Consider the following 16,483-nt stretch of genomic DNA (forward strand, 5'->3'; position numbering starts at 1 on the left):
CTCTTGGCAGCTGTAGCAATCAGCAAAAAAAGAAAAAATAATCTGCTGAAGGTGAGATAGGGGGGCACCAGGTCTCAAGAAATCCACACAGGGTTGATGTGGCTTTAGCAATAGGTTAGATCAGAGTTCCCAAACTGCTAAGCCTACGTTTTCCATGAGGAGTTTATTAAAGCCATAAATGAGGGTAGGTGGGCTCTACCCTCAGAGGTCCTGATTCAGACAGTCTGGGGTAGGCCTGGGAATGCATATTTTTTAAAAAATTTATTTCATTGAAGTACAGTTGATTTACAATGTTGTGTTAATTTCTGCCGTGCAGTAAAGTGATTCAGTCATACATATATATGTATATATATGTATGTATATATGTATTTATACACATTCATTCTTTTTCATGTTATTTTCCATTATGGTTTATCACAGGATATTGAATATAGTTCCCTGTACTATACAGTAGGACCTTGTTGTTTATCCATTCTATATATAATAGTATGCATCTACTAATCCCAAACTCCCAATCCATTCCTTCCCCTTGGCAGCCACAAGTCTGTTCTCTATGTCTGTGAGTCTATTTCTGTTTTATAGATAAGTTCATTTGTGTCATATTTTACATTCCACATGTAAGTGATATCATATGGTATTTGTCTTTCTCTTTCTGACTTACTTCACTTAGTATGATAATCTCTAGGTCCATCCATGTTGCTGAAAATGGCATTATTTTGTTCTTTTTAATGGCTGAATAGTATTCCATTGTATATATGTACCACATTTTCTTTACCCATTCATCTGTGGATGGACATTTAGGTTGTTTCCATGTCTTGGTTATTGTGACTAGTGCTGCTATGAACATAGGGGTGCATGGATCTTTTTGAATTATAGCTTTGTCTGGATATATGCCCAGGAGTGGGATTTTTGGATCTTATGTCAGCTCTATTTTTAGTTTTTTGAGGAACCTCCATACTGTTTTCCACAGTGACTACACCAATTTATGGGAATGTGTATTTTAACATCATCCCCATGTAATTATTCTGCATACCTATGTTTGAGAACCAAAACTATGATTTTCTTTTGAATCAGACCTAGGTTGGGTTTCAACAATTTCATTTCTTTTGTTCCTGCAGCTGATATTATTGCCCTCATCTGGTTCATCACTTTCAACTGTAGGTTTAGCCTGTGTGTGTTTGTGTGTGTGTGTGTGTGTGTGTGTGTGTGTGTGTGTGTGTGTGTGTCTAGGACCAATCTTGGCCTAAATAGAAGAGATTTGAGTATGAGTGATATTAAATATATTTAACAACCAGCAGTGGAGGCTGTGGTTCTAACACATGGCCATGCAGGGACAACTCCAGGGAAAGCCTGAAGGGTGGCCATAAATTGGGAGAAGGGATACAGTAGCTGCCCACCATTTGTCCACTGGGAGGCCCGTGCTGCTCAACAGGACTGCATGTGGAGAGAGCAGAGCACTGGAGAAGGGGCTGGTTGACTATTGGACCAGGGGCTTTGGGGGACGGGTTTAGGTGTTTGGTTGGAAAGGGGAAGAAGGCATTGGCTGAGGAGGAGAGGGACAGCAGGAAGTAGCTCATTACCAGCCAGTATGGTATTATTTCAATGTATTAATCAAAGTATTCCAGCAAGATTTCTGTCCAGTATTTAAAGATCTTCATCCTAGTTTCCTGGGGTTTAGTAATAAATCTCCCTTGTTACCATTCTGGCACCCCCAATCTTATGCCCTCATTCTGAAACCTTGGTTTTTATGCTTACGTCCTTGTTTGATAATCTGCCCATATTTCGGCTCCTGTAGAACTGAGGCTTGCCTTTTTTTTTTCCTAGTTCTAATTGTGGATGCTGGATCCAGCCACCCAGCTCCCAAACCACACGAAGCAGCTGGCACCCAACTGCTAAGAGGCTTTCCTGAGCCTGACTCCCAGCCAGGTCCCCACTAGCTCCTCTCCTGTGTCCCAGCCCTGGCAGGCCTGCCCCTCCAAGTCTGGCCTCATGCCCTGCAGATAATGAGGCTTTGCCCAGCAATGTTCCAGGCTTCTGAGACTAGAGCAAAAGAGGAAAGGAGCAGTTCCCCTTTCTTGTTCAAAAACTTGAGTTAATTTTTTTCAAAACCGAATGCAGTCTTGAAGCCCAGAGTCTAAAAAGGTGTGTTATTCTGTCATCAGCCAACATATCATAGAAAGATAAACAATCATACAGTGGATTATCCCAATGATCCATTTAGTTTTTTCTTCCTATCACTAAAGGGGAACGCCCCTGGTTTCAATACAGAAAATTAATCAAACGAGGATATAATTACAGAGGATAGTCATAGCGCATTTTAACACTTCAGAAAAAAGAGAACTTGTTTCCAAACAATAATGTAAGTGACTCATCAATGCAGATCACACACAAACACAAAGGTGGGAATGCAAGTGTGAGCACCTGAGCTGGCCTTAAAGGTGCTGGTATGAAATATTAAGATTAATGTTAGGATGGGACCTTCCCGCCTCTTTACCTGGATAACATTGGACAAACTGTCTGCTTATTGTTCTATCTGATAGTTGATTTCTTTTACTTATTGATGTGTAGTGACTCTTTTATATTAGGGATGTTAACCCTTTGTGATATGAATGGCAAATATTTTCCCTAGTTTTTGTCCCTCTAATTTTGCCTGTGCTGATTTCTACCAACACAAATTTTGATTTTAATATTGTCTCTCTATTTATCAATATATTTTTATGGCATTTGTTTGGTCATACATAAATAATGGCTCTAAAGTTAGTTTATAAATTCTCTTATTTCTTCAGTGGTTTATTGTTTTATGTTTTGCAGTATATCTTTGAACCATCTTAAATTTATTTAGGTATAAGGTATGGAGAATAGATCCAACTAATTTTGGGGGGGCAGATGACTACTCAGTTTTTCCAATTCCATTTATTTAATAATCCATCTTTTTTATCCATGGAATTAAAAAAAATTAGCTAATATTTATATAGCCATTATTATATGCCAACACTGTTTAAAGCTTTTTATATGTATTAACTTAGTTAATGCTCATAAAACCATTTGGGACACATACTGTTATCATTCCCATTTTACAGATGAGAAATCGAGGCAGAGAGAAGATAAGGAGCTTGTTCAAGACATGGATCCAGAATCCATGCTATTAAGCAGTGCACAATTCAGCCAGTGATACGATATTGAGTGATCCCCTTTAAAGGCCATGTCATTTTATTGCTAAAGTCTCTAGTAGCTTCCCATTATTCTTAGTATAAAAGGTAAGTAAGTATTTTTATTGTGGTCTACAAGGCTTGTCAAGATCTGGCCCCTGCCTATATCTGCAACCTTAATTTGAACTACTTGCCTCCTCACACATTACGTTCCAGTCATACAGACTTTCCTTTGCTTCTTTCCTACCCCAGGACCTTTGCACATGCTCCCTCTAATCTCAGAATATTTTTCCCTCCACTCTTTGTAGGCTGGCTTTTCCTCAGAGAGATACTCTTTGACCAATGTGACTAGAGGAGTTTGCTCCCTGCTGTTCTCTGTTTCAACTCCCTCTGTGTATCTTTCAAAGCACTTACCATAATTTATAATTGTTTTGTTTTCTTATTTGCATTTTGTCTAAACTCCCCCAAAATGTATCCTTCATGAGTGCAGCGACCATATGTATCTTGTCCTTATTGTATCCCCAACATTAAGCACACATTTATTGAGTATTTTAGATACTCAATAAATATTTGTGGAAAAAATGAATGAAAATTGCTGCAAATGGGGACACGTAGAAGTCAAAATAAAACAAAAATACATAACAGGATATTAAAGTGAATTATCAACTTATATCAACAAATATTTACAGACAACCTTCCACAGAACTGGCTCTTTTCATTTCTCTGCCTTTACCTGTACATCTCCCTCAGAGATTCTTTGATGTGTTATTTTACTCTGTTGTTTTGTATTTGTGTGTTTTTCTTCCTCTACCAAAATGTAAGGCCGTGAAGTCAAAGTCTGAATTAAGATGCTTTTGTGTCCCCTTTACTGAGCCCACTGACTGGCATGTAATAATAAAATTTTTTTTTTAATGAAAAGGTTATATGAGGGGAAGATACAAAAAATTGTAACTCATGGTCCCTGAATTAAAGTAGTTTGTTTATTATAAGAGAGACAAGATGACACAGTAGAATACATACATTAGAAGTAAAATAACATTCAAGATATAAAAAGAATTCAAGGCCACAATATAGTCATGTTTCTAGACTGTTCGTGACTAATTACAAATACCAAGTTGCTTGACTGTTCAGAAATTTGTGAGATCTTTTCAGTCTGGGAAGTCAGAAAGAATTTCCATAGAGAAGCCAGGATTTAAGTTTATTCTTGGGGGATCTAGGATTTGGATAATGTCAATAGAATCTACCTTTAACCGTTTACCACTAATGAGGTCTGTTTCTGTCATGTATTGACTTTTTTCCAAAATGGAAACTACTTAAAAGTCTATAGATTTCTAAACCAAGTAGGTAGCATTTTAATTGGTAATGTTATCAAATTAAGAAGTGAAATGAATATAAGGAAAGCAATTTAATAAGTGAATGCTTGAAGTAACTTTACAAGTTTATTACCCACTTCATATGAAAGAACTGATCCACAGAATTTTACCAGATAAAAATATACAATTACCATCTTTCACTCTCAAGGGGATAAAGAGAGGAACTGCTTTGGGTTTCGATTATTCCACCTCTTCAAACTTACTTCTGAGTTAAATTTTTAAGTCCATTTGGGCTGTGAGAATGGTTATTTCTAAGACTGGAATTCTCTGCATACAATAGGGCTCATTCCTTCCGCTGCGGAGGACAAGCGAACATCTGTGTTTGTATGACTGAAAACATGCATGTGGAGAAATCCTGCCTCTGCAAATGGAGAATACTGAGCGAAGCAATTTCCCTGCCAGGTCTCTGTCAGATTTTCAAGAACTAAATCAGGTCAGTAAAGTTGTTGAACAAGGTGAAAAAGAAAAAAAGGTGTTACAATCTCAACTTTTCAATTTAGAGATTGTATCTGAAATTGGCTAACTACCATCAAAGGAAAATACACTGATAGGCTCAAGGCAAGGATCTACCTTGATTAATATATGTCTGCAGGATGTATGTCAAGGGAATGCTTGGGATCAAGACAGTTCTCTGGAGCTCAGTTGGAGGAGTAATGGGGTGTCAATGTGGGTTCCAGTTACGTTAGGGGTAAGCGGAACCACGTTGAATGGGTTATGCATTGGAAAGTAGACAGTTCTGCTCTTCAGTGCCCTTGTTTTGAGGTATCTGGGGGCTTTTGTGACTGTTCTGGCCTTCTCTGTGCAGAGCCCGTGGTTTTCACCTAACACAGTCCCCCAGGCGTTCATTCATCCGTTGCCAAGTCACCACAAATTGCAAGGGGAAAGGAAAACACAGCTCAGTAGAAAGAGTTAAGGAGCAGGTAAGAGGCTTGCTTTCTAAGCCTAGATGAATAACTTGCTGAATTAAGACCATATATTCATGAAGAACATGCAAGAAATGTGCCACCTCAAGACCCCAATTTGTACCATGCCGTGTTTTGACTTAGGAAGCAGCCAATTTGACACGTTTGTGAAAAGAAAGAGTGTTGATTCTTTCAATCATGAAAACTACGTGAACTTCCAGAGCTCTCAAATCCCCAGGTAAACAAAAGAGTGTCTTGTGTTATTTTCTCAGTTGGAGTCTGTTTAGAATAAAATTGAGCTATTTCCCCAATGGCTAAAAAGCAGTCATTGATCATTATTCAAACAAGGAAGAGCACGTAGTCTCCTCAACTTAAATCTGTTAACATCTATAATTTCTTAAGGAGTTAGGTTATGTTTAGACCTATTCATCATTAAAGAAAAACTTTTTAGGTAAATAAGACCAGTGAAGATTTCCCACCCATTAACAATGTCTCTATAGGGTTTTCAAATGATTCATATAAATGAGTAAGCTTCATGCATTAAATTTTAATCACTAAATATATCTGATTTTAAATAAGCACTTCTTGTTATTCTGGGCAAGTATCCGAATTCCTGTTTCCTTTGTTTTTCTAAAATTTTTTTTAATGTTGAAAATTTATTTTTAAAAACATTGTGTATTGTTTTGTCTCAGCGTGTATATGCCTGGTTAGATGGGTTCTCATCAAAGTATGTTGGGAGTTGCTGTCTGAAGTGATGTCAAATTAAGTTCAAAAACATCAGCTTAGCTGGCTCTTTGGTATCTTGTAGGCGAAAAAGTCATTAGGTGTTGTAATTTCTTTCTCTTTAATTTTTTCGGAGACCTGTGTATATATAGTCTAGTCTAGTTCAGAAAAGAAGTAACCAGCCTGGTGGGAAATTATGGTTTTGTGCTTTGTCTGATTTTAAAAGATGTTAAGTCTTCTCAATTAAACATCTTGACTATTCTATTCACATTAGCAATGGCTGATAGTCCATGATGATAACTTTCATTTATTGAATTCTTAGATGCTTTATATTTTTTTCATTAATCTTCCCAAGTGTCTCAGTGAAGAAAGATGTATTATCTCTATTTTGTATGTGAGGGTTCTTCAGATTTAGAAGAAGATTAAGTAACTTTTCCAAGGTGTGTAGCCAGTGGTGGAGCTCAGTTTAAAATCCCTGCCTTTAAGTCACAAGCTCTTGTCACTACTCACTGATTCTTGAACTTTCAGATTTCATGAACCAGCAAAACTTCAAAAAGCAAAAACAAAAGATCCTTAACTGAAATAAGGTTGACAACATTTTTTTTTTTTTTCCTGCGGTACGCGGGCCTGTCACTGTTGTGGCCTCTCCCGTTGCGGAGCACAGGCTCCGGACACGCAGGCTCAGCGGCCATGGCTCACGGGCCCAGCCGCTCCGCGGCATGTGGGATCCCCCCGGACTGGGGCACGAACCCGCGTCCCCTGCATCGGCAGGCAGACTCTCAACCACTGCGCCACCAGGGAAGCCCTGACAACATTTTTAATGTCCAAATAAATAGAAAATAAAAATAAATGGTTATCACTGTTTTGTGAAAGCAGTGGTATTTAATTATATTTATTATATTTAAAAATGTTAGCATATAACATTATTTCATATTAGCTTGTGTTTCTGGAAGGCCAGGAAGTTGTGAATACGGCTGATTACTTATCTGGAGGGAAAGCTTACTTTGAGCATGTGTGTAGTTAATATATCCCAGGACATTTCAACCACAAAAAAGCAAGAAGGTCACATCTTAGAACAAAGAACAGTTCTTTCTGGGAAAGGACAGTTGGTAAGCTTACACCAACATGCTTATGTAAACACTAGTCCACCTTATCTTTCTCATTTTTTTCTAAGACTGTTGAAAACTGCCATGGGCCAGTGGAGGTCTGAGGACAAGCATTTGGGAACCATGTAAAACAAAACACTGCTTTCTTCACCTGTGTTTTCAAGACAGGGAGACAGAAGGATGGCCAGGTATAGATTTCAGTATCACCTTCTGGATCTATGATGTAAGAAATGACTATTGCCAATTTGGGGACTGCAGCCATTCTTCGGTATCTTCCACAAGTTTCCCTGTGTTATCAGAAAACACAGCTTTTTCCCCATTCCCTAAGGCAATAGACTGAATTGGGTTTTCCTTTGCCTTTTATTGTTTTCAGATGTTTGCCAACTCTCAACTGACCATTTTCTTTCTCTGATAATTTGAAGGAAATTACAGTCCCTGCACACAGAAGGCCAGAAGTGTCCCCTCAACTCTCTAGATAAAAAGGGACTGTTTCTTTCAACTCTGGGATCAACTAAACAATTGAAAAAAGGGGTAACTCCATCAATAGGAGCTGGAATGATAACTCCATCGCTAGAAACAGCCACAGTTAACATAATAAGTCAGTTTCCAAAGTGTATATGAACCCAAGGAAAAGTTTTCCTCAGTGTCATTGTTAGTTAAATTAATTTAATGACAATATTACATATGTGCAAATATAAAACTAAGTATAAATTATTGGTGCTTACAGCTCTTCTAATTACAAAACTGAAATAAATTTACAAACTGAATAAGAATAAAACTCTAAAACCCGGAAAACTCAAATTAACAACTTTAATTTGATGTGACAATGAAGTTTTATTGAAATTAAATTGTTCCTCCCAGTATGAATATGCTCCTGACTGCCATGGTGCAGGTTTTGGAATTTGTCATGCCTGTGTAGTTGATGCAGTACAGTGGTCCCCAAACGTCCACCATTTCTTCATTTAAACGATGGAGAAACTTTGTATCTTGACCTCATTTACTTTCATTTGGCATAAATGCATCTTTTATTTTATAAATCTACCTCCTTTTTCTTCTCACCAGTCTATGTTAATTGAAATACTACTTGGCGGCAAAGAGACCTTGAACATGAACACAAAGACAGTGAAATAAAGTTGCATTTTCAAAAAAACTAAGTACAAGGGCCATTTCCTATCTTTATATCTCTACCACTTAGAACAGGACAACAACATACGGCAGGGCCTCAATAATATATGTTGAATGAATGAACAAACGAATATCAGTTCTGATAGAAGGAAGTCATGATTTAACGCCCACTGGTTTGGGACAGAACTGGCTATAAACTTATGAGTGTAGGGGAAAAACATAATTTTCCTCTACTTCTCTGAGTTCTTGGCTGAGACCTCTATAATAAAAGACAAATTAGCAAGAGAAAAACAGACAGAAGTTTACTAACATGTATAGCACATGTGTACATGGGAGATACCCAAGGAAAAACGAGTAACTCTCTGAGGTGGCTTAGAACTCCAGCTTGAATATGACCTTCAGCTAAAGACAAAAGAAGTGAGGTCTTTACGTGATTCTACTTTGTGTTACAAGTTTCTGTAGCAATATATTTTTCTGTATAGTTTTTGCACTGTGTCAATGTGTGATTGTGGTATATGGTAGAGAATCATGGAATATTTAAGCCGGGACATTAGTGCTTGCCTCTCCAGAACCTTCATTTCATGGATGTCTCTCAAGAGAGAATATACTCATCAGATTTCTTTTTGTGCACAAAGAAACATGACTCAATGGCACACCAATATAAATAATAAATGCTATTTACAAATAGTAGAAAATCCATATGTTTCAGGGGGATATAAAAGAGCTTTTCAAACCATAGTGACGTATCAAAATAACACAGAGCGGATAATTTTTGTGAAACATTCCAGAGATATTTGGTAATTTCTTTGTCCTATATTGTAAAACAGTGCAATTAAATTCAGTTAATTCTACTAAAATCCACTTAAAATTATTAAATATTTTACTGACTCAGTCAGTACTTTTGTCCCTAGGATGTGTCAGCCAAGGATATGCATGATCAGTGGGGCTATAATCATCTCCAAGGGGATGAAAATTTGCTCTTGTGGGAAGGGGAGCAAAAAAGTCTTAGGTATTAAAATGGTTTGTGGCTCTCCAAAAGTCAACCCCACCCAACAAAATCTTATTCTTTAGCATTAAATTTCTCTCACTAGAGAGAATTTAAATTTAACTTCATTTCTTTCCCTTATGGGAGTGCTAATGAAAACATGGCTAAGAAACACTGTCCTATGGGTAGAGCAATAAATACAATAAGTGGAAAGTACCAGAGGAAGTGATGGAACACTTCCTTCTGCCCTGGGTGGATTGCTTCTCTGTGTGTCCTCATGGGGCCGCTCTTCTCTGACCTGCCCCCACTCTGACCTTTCCCTCTGGTGTCCTAGTTTGAAATACAACTTTATCCTCTATGCCAGGACTTTTCCAGGTCCTCTCCTTGTCCCCACCCAGGGTGAGCAGACTGGGGCTTCAGGCTTTAGCTCCAGGAGGGGTGCCTGTCTTCCTCCTGCTAGAGAGCACTTCCTCCCAGCTCCGGCTCAAGCCAGAACAGGGACTGTCACAGGTCTCCGCCTGGTGCCACTCTGGTTGTCCCTGTCTTGCCTGGGGTGGCCTCCACTTTCCAGCCAGTGCTCCGTTAGCTGCTGAATAGGTCTTCCTATCACTGACTGAACCTCCTGGATGCTCTGGTTCTGCCGTTCATCCTTTGAACATTTGAAGAAAGCCGTTTTGATTACTCATTCTTTACCAATTAAGAACTGAAAATTCACCTTCTCTTTGTTTTTGGCGTATTTGTATACTCCAGTTTCTTTATCACCTTCAGTTTGGCTGGTGTGTCTTTGTCTGAAGTTATTATTTGAATCTTTGCTCTCATATGAATGGGTAAGCTCTGGACTTGTTCATTTATAGTTCTGGGCCCTCACACAGTACTGGTGATAAAAAATTTTTTTTAAATCACTAAAAAATCAAATGAAATGTTCCGCCTTACTGCATCTCCAAAAACAAAGTGGGTGGGAAGAAGTTTTGGATGGATACATTAGGTAACTTCACATGCCCCATATGTAGGAACGAATCACTGCCCATTGCACATGTGGCCCATACTGTCCTAACTGCCTTGTGAGTGGCCAGCCTATTCAGATGGTCAGTGTGGTTGTGGGCCAAGCAGTGACCTGAAGTTGGGAAATCAAACTGTGACAGTCCAGCTGAGACCCTTCTGCTATTATATAGTTGGGCAACTGGACACCTGCCTATCCAGGGAAGCCTGAAGGTTGTTTCAAGTTCCTGAAGTGGTGTCAGGCTTCTCTCTGTTTCCAAAGTCAATGATTCAATGTGATTGTGAGCTCCCACTTACAGATAGATTGGGTTCCAACAGTTTATTTCAAAGTTAGTTGTTCTGAACTTGAAAATAATTTTTCCGTCAAAAATAATAAAAGGGGGGCTTCCCTGGTGGCGCAGTGGTTGGGAGTCCACCTGCCGATGCAGGGGACACGGGTTCGTGCCCCAGTCCGGGAAGATCCCACATGCTGCAGAGCGGCTGGGCCCGTGAGCCATGGTCGCTGAGCCTGCGCGTCCGGAGCCTGTGCTCCGCAACGGGAGAGGGCACAACAGTGAGAGGCCCGCGTACCGCAAAAAAAAAAAAAAAAAAAAAAAATAATAAAAGGAACAAAAGGCCAACCTGTAGAAATCTATTCAAATTTAAACCTTGACGAAATAATGTACATTTGTAATGAAAAGCAGTAGAAGAATCAAATATTATAGTTTAGAAGGGAAGATCGTGCTTGCAACTCCATGAATTATGACTGAAAATAACCAAAGTCATAAGAATAGTTTCTTATTTCTATGACATGGCTTTGACAATGGCATTTTTAATTATGTGAGGATGAGAAAGAAGGAAGTTGGAGACTGTGGAATTACTGAGAGGAAATTCTAAGGACATTGAGAGGCTTTAGACGTTAAAGAATAATTTTACTTTAAGACTCGACTTTGACATCCATGTTTTACCAGGACCAATCAGCCACCATAGGGTTCATTTTTAATCATGAAGACGGAATGCAGAGAAAAAGAGGGAGAGTGTCCTAGGTTGGGTTTCCTGGAATTCAGAGTCTGAGATAAAGATTCATGTATGAGTTTACTGGGTAGCACACTCTGGATGAACCCCGGGGAGGTGGGGAGAGGGCAAAGGACTGGGGAAGGGGGAGGTTGAGCTGAGATGCAGTCACAACCAAAGACTCAGCTGATGCCATGGGGAACCATGGACCAGGTACAAACCCTTCAGAGTTGTCCCATCTCGAGGCAAGAGGCTGAGATTTTTATCTGGTCCTTGACAACTCGCTGGATATTGGTTACTCCCAGAGAAGGGGGAGTGATCTTGAGCAAGGTGACTTTCCACCCAAGCGCAGTCCCTGGAAAGGAACAACCATGACAGCCATTGGCCACTAGCACCTCCAGCCATGGGGGATAGGTTCTTAGTCCTGAAATCAGTGTCCACTACAAAGCCAGGTTTCTTTTCCTGAGGTGATTGGGTAAGAATTAAAGAAAAGAGGAAAAGCATGTTTATGTAAGTGTATGTATATAGGGAAGAGAAAGATGATCTGTGGGAGAATTAAGCAAACCGTGAGCTGTGGTAGCTGAGGACAGCCTGGGAGCAGCTCTTGCAAGGTCCTTTGGTGGGGGGGTGGGGTTGGGAAGGAGGTATGGTGGAGGGTCCTGGTCAGGCTGCAGGCTGTCCTTGCAGTTTAGCTGCTGGTGAGAGTAAGCTGGATTGGGGGTGGCAGCCCGTGCCCCAGTGTTGAATGCAGGGGAACTTGGATCAGGTTACATGCTCTCCCTTGGGGGGGTCCTGAACATATAAGCAGGCAGAAGCCACTGTGGTTGTTCCAACATTTTCTGGAATGGGACAGACCAGTTTTCTGGGGAAAATCAGTTTTACTAACCAGTTTTTAGAGTTTTGTGACATTGCGTATCTTTCTATAAAATAGTGCTTTATGGCAGGCAATTATTTTTGACGCCAATATGGGACTCAAAGTATTTCTTAATTTTTAATTGTGCTATGTTTTAAGGGTTTTGTGACACCTTCTGAGCCACGTGGACATGCTGGGTATTGTGGCAAAACTGGGTGGGAAGTTTTGGACTCTCTTGTACAGAACATTGACTGGAGGGGACAAAAGAAGTAAATAGCATGGTCCTTGCTTTCGAGGAGATGGTTATTTAACTTTGAAAAGACAGAATGCAAAGTAAGCTGCTATTTCTAATGTCAGGGAGTACTATATTCTTCTAGAAAAACCTTCTCTTGGGACTCCCCTGGTGGCGCAGTGGTTAAGAATCTGCCTGCCAATGCAGGGGACACGGGTTCGAGCCCTGGTCCGGGAAGATCCCACATGTGCGGAGCAATGAAGCCCGTGCACCGCAGCTACTGAGCCTGCGCTCTAGAGCCCGTGAGCCACAAGTACTGAAGCCCACGTGCCTAGAACCTGTGCTCCGCAACAAGAGAAGCCACCGCAGTGAGAAGCCCGGGCATCACAACGAAGAGCAGCCCCCATTCTCCGAAATTAGAGAAAGCCCGCGTGCAGAAACGAAGACCCAACGCCGCCAAAAATAAATAAATAAATTAAAAAAAAAAAGAAGAAAACACTTCTCTTAAATATGGAGAACACTGAGTGGGAGATAGCAGAGAGGGGGCAGGCAAAAAATCATCTTTCTTTCTCTATCTAGAAGGATAAACAGCCTGAGCCTTCTGGAGTGAGTTAACATGCTATTTTATACAAAGTCCAGGAAATCGCAGGTTTTTAAGTATTGCCTTCTTGTTTATTCAGTCCTTGTGGTGCTTTGGAATGTGCATTTCTCAGATATTTGAGAGGCATTCTGTAATGTGTATTCCAGGCATTGCCTTTTAGCTCGTCCTTTGGGCTAGTCCATCTGTAATTGACTGGTGTACTTTTCTGGAATCTAAGTTTATCTTTGTGTAGGAAATAATTGCTTGATATAGGTGACCCTATTTTGTGTTTCTTTGTTTCACTTTGTAAAAGAAATTACCACTTGTACGGTTTGATTTTTTTCCTTTTTTTTTAACTGAGCTCTTATTACTTGACAAATAACATGTTTGCTGCCTAGGAAATGACTTCCTCTGCAAATCAGCACTTGGTGGGAACGGCAAAGAGAAATGACTAGGACTGAGAAGGCATCTGTTTCTCTTTATCTCTTGTTCATTCTTCATGGGCTCCAGAGAACCATTGCAAGGAACCTACACCAGCCACTTTCTAATTCAGTGCACTGATTATGCTGTAAGCCCGTGTTTATGTTTTCATTCCTGCTGATATGGCTGTGGGTACTCTAGATAAACCTAAGATGTGGGAAAAGTTTATCTCTGAGTCCTCCTTCCTTCTCGCAGAAAACTTTCTCCTCTTGTCTGTCCTTTCAAACTCCAGGCTTGCTGTCACAATTTCTCCTCTGCCCTTCCATCTAGACCACTCCATAGGCAGCAGTCCAACCTTCTCACCTGGCTTTCAGTTTACACTTCTGCTGTTTAAACTTTCTCTGTTTGGGTTTCATTACCTCAAGGCCTCGTTAGAAGACTGGCCAGTCCTTCTCATAAATCAGTTCATGCCAAGTTGTTAATAGTTGATAAAAATCAACCCCAAATATGCACCCACTTGCAAAGAGCCCATTCCATTTTAGCCGACTGGGATCTTTTTTTTTTTTTTTTTTTTTTTTTTTTGCGGTACGCAAGCCTCTCACTGTTGTGGCCTCTCCCGTTGCGGAGCACAGGCTCCGGACGCGCAGGCTCAGCGGCCATGGCTCACGGGCCTAGCCGCTCCGCGGCATGTGGGATCTTCCCGGTCCGGGGCACGAACCCGTGTCCCCTGCATTGGCAGGCGGACTCTCAACCACTGCGCCACCAGGGAAGCCCCCGACTGGGATCTTTAATGCCTTACCTCTGTCCAGGCCTCCCAATATGGCCTGTGCTTAGGGAAAAATTCACAGAGTATGCATAACATACTTTCCTGGAGTTTCAAAGTTACTTGAAGATTTTTTGGGGGGGGAACCCACGTTATTTTTACATTAAAGCAAATAAAGAGATATATTACAGTAGAAATCAAAATTCCCCATATCTTAAACATCAAGCATGAGAAACAAGACATTTTTAGTTTGGGTAAACTGCTCCGGGCTAGTCTCTAGATCCCCTGGGATTTGTTTGCACCTCTTCTCCTTTCGAGGATTCTTGGATGAAACACTGAGAATCAGTATCTTAAGCCAAAGTAGTTTTCCACTCTCAAAATTCTAGGCATTTCAGGAGGTCAGTAGGGAAGACTTTTTTTCGTTTTGGAACTTCTCTGATCCCTTGTCCAGATATGGGATGTATTTGGTGGGCCAGTCCTGTGGGCAGGAAGGCATTTTTCAGGGCTGAACACTTTTTGAGTCTCTCTACAAAGTTATACTTGGTTCTGTCTGTGCTCTCGCGCCAGGTGTCTTGGCGGGTGAGTTAGAGATCCGAGCGATGACATTTAGCAAACAGATGACATAGAGCTGCTTTTTTAGTTTACATTTTGAGGTCAGATAAGATCCTTTAGGTACTTCTCTATAAAGGATATTTTACGATTGTTGAATTATTTACTCACAGTAGAAAAGTGAATGTCAAATGAGAATGAATCTTCAGTGAACTTTGAATGTAGCTTTAAACTTTTAAATATGTACATTTGTTTTATTGTATAATAAATTATGTTCTTTAAAGAAAGAATGAGAACTACAATGGGAAACTGCAAAATTAATGGGATTATTTATTTATTTATTTTTGTTGAGAGAACTTTCTAGAAAGGAATTATTATAGATTTGGGCAATAGTTCAAATTATTCATACTTTGTTGCTTTAATGTCTGCTGGATCCAGCTATGACTTCATAGCTCATGCGCTTTCTTTTCAAAAGGGTCAAATTAATAATAAAGTCCAAACAAGAGTCATTTCCTTTTAAGAAAAATTTCCATTTTTATATTGTTTTCAACGAATAATTTACTGTAACTATTGATTGAAATATGCTTACCATCTTTTGCCAGAAGTACTGGGGGAAAATTATATTTTATCTTCCTACAAAACTGGAGAGTAAGCATTTCCTTAGAGATTACAAGGGGTTTTTGGAAAGAGCCTTATCCCAAAGTGGTTTTCCTATCTTCATGTTTCTTCATGAAATCTACTAGGAGAGATTTATTATTCCAATTTAAGCAACATTCTGGGAGTAACAACCCCTAAGATCATTTATCAATCACTTAACTCTTAGTGCTAATTTGTTTATCAGCAGCTTTGCCATTTTCAGTTAAGAGCTATTAAGAATATCTATTGTCAAGTCAAAAAGCCCACTATTTTAATCCCAACATCAAAGGAAACAAACAAACAAAAAATAGTAAATAACTGTAATTGTACAGCTTTAACAGAATAAGTTCACCTTTGTGTTCTCCTTCCTGTCTTTGTCCGTTTCCACACACATTTCTTTGTGTTGACTCACTGTGCACCTCACTAGTTGAGTGGGTTGGGGGCAGTGCCTCTTTGGTGGCACGTCTGGATCACAGAGGAAGACAAAGCAGCACAGGGGACTGCCACAGTTTTCTACCACCATGGCTGCTCTCCATGGCTCCCTCTTGTTCTGTTCTCTACTTCCTTTCACTTCATCCTCCTCCCGACCTACCTACTGTAGGTAGGTACAGTAGGTACCTACTGTACCTACTGTACCTCTACAATCTAGAGGTACATCTTCTCCTCTAATAATCAATCTAGACCAATCTCTTTGAACCATTTTTTTTCTGCTGGAAAATCGTATACTTAAAACATTTGAGATAATTCTGAACCACAGAAAGGAAAAAAAAGTTTGTCTATTAACTGGAATATAGTATCCTGTTTTGGGCACACTATACCTCTGTACATTCTTCTTAAGGATACTTTTTAATGGAAAATTTCAAATATATGCAAATTAGATAAAATAGTATAGGGACTCTGTGTCCTCATCATCCAGCTTCAGTAGTTATCAACAAATGGCCCAGTTTATTTTACCTATACCCCAAACACTATTTCCTCAGCCCCAATTGTTTTCAGTGAAATCCTAGATCTCCTATGATTTTATATATAAATATCTAAAGTTAAGGACTCCTTTCACAAAACTAACCACAGCCCCAATATCACACCAAAAATCAA

Source organism: Pseudorca crassidens, chromosome 6, assembly GCF_039906515.1.
Source record: "Pseudorca crassidens isolate mPseCra1 chromosome 6, mPseCra1.hap1, whole genome shotgun sequence".
NCBI lineage: Eukaryota > Metazoa > Chordata > Mammalia > Artiodactyla > Delphinidae > Pseudorca > Pseudorca crassidens.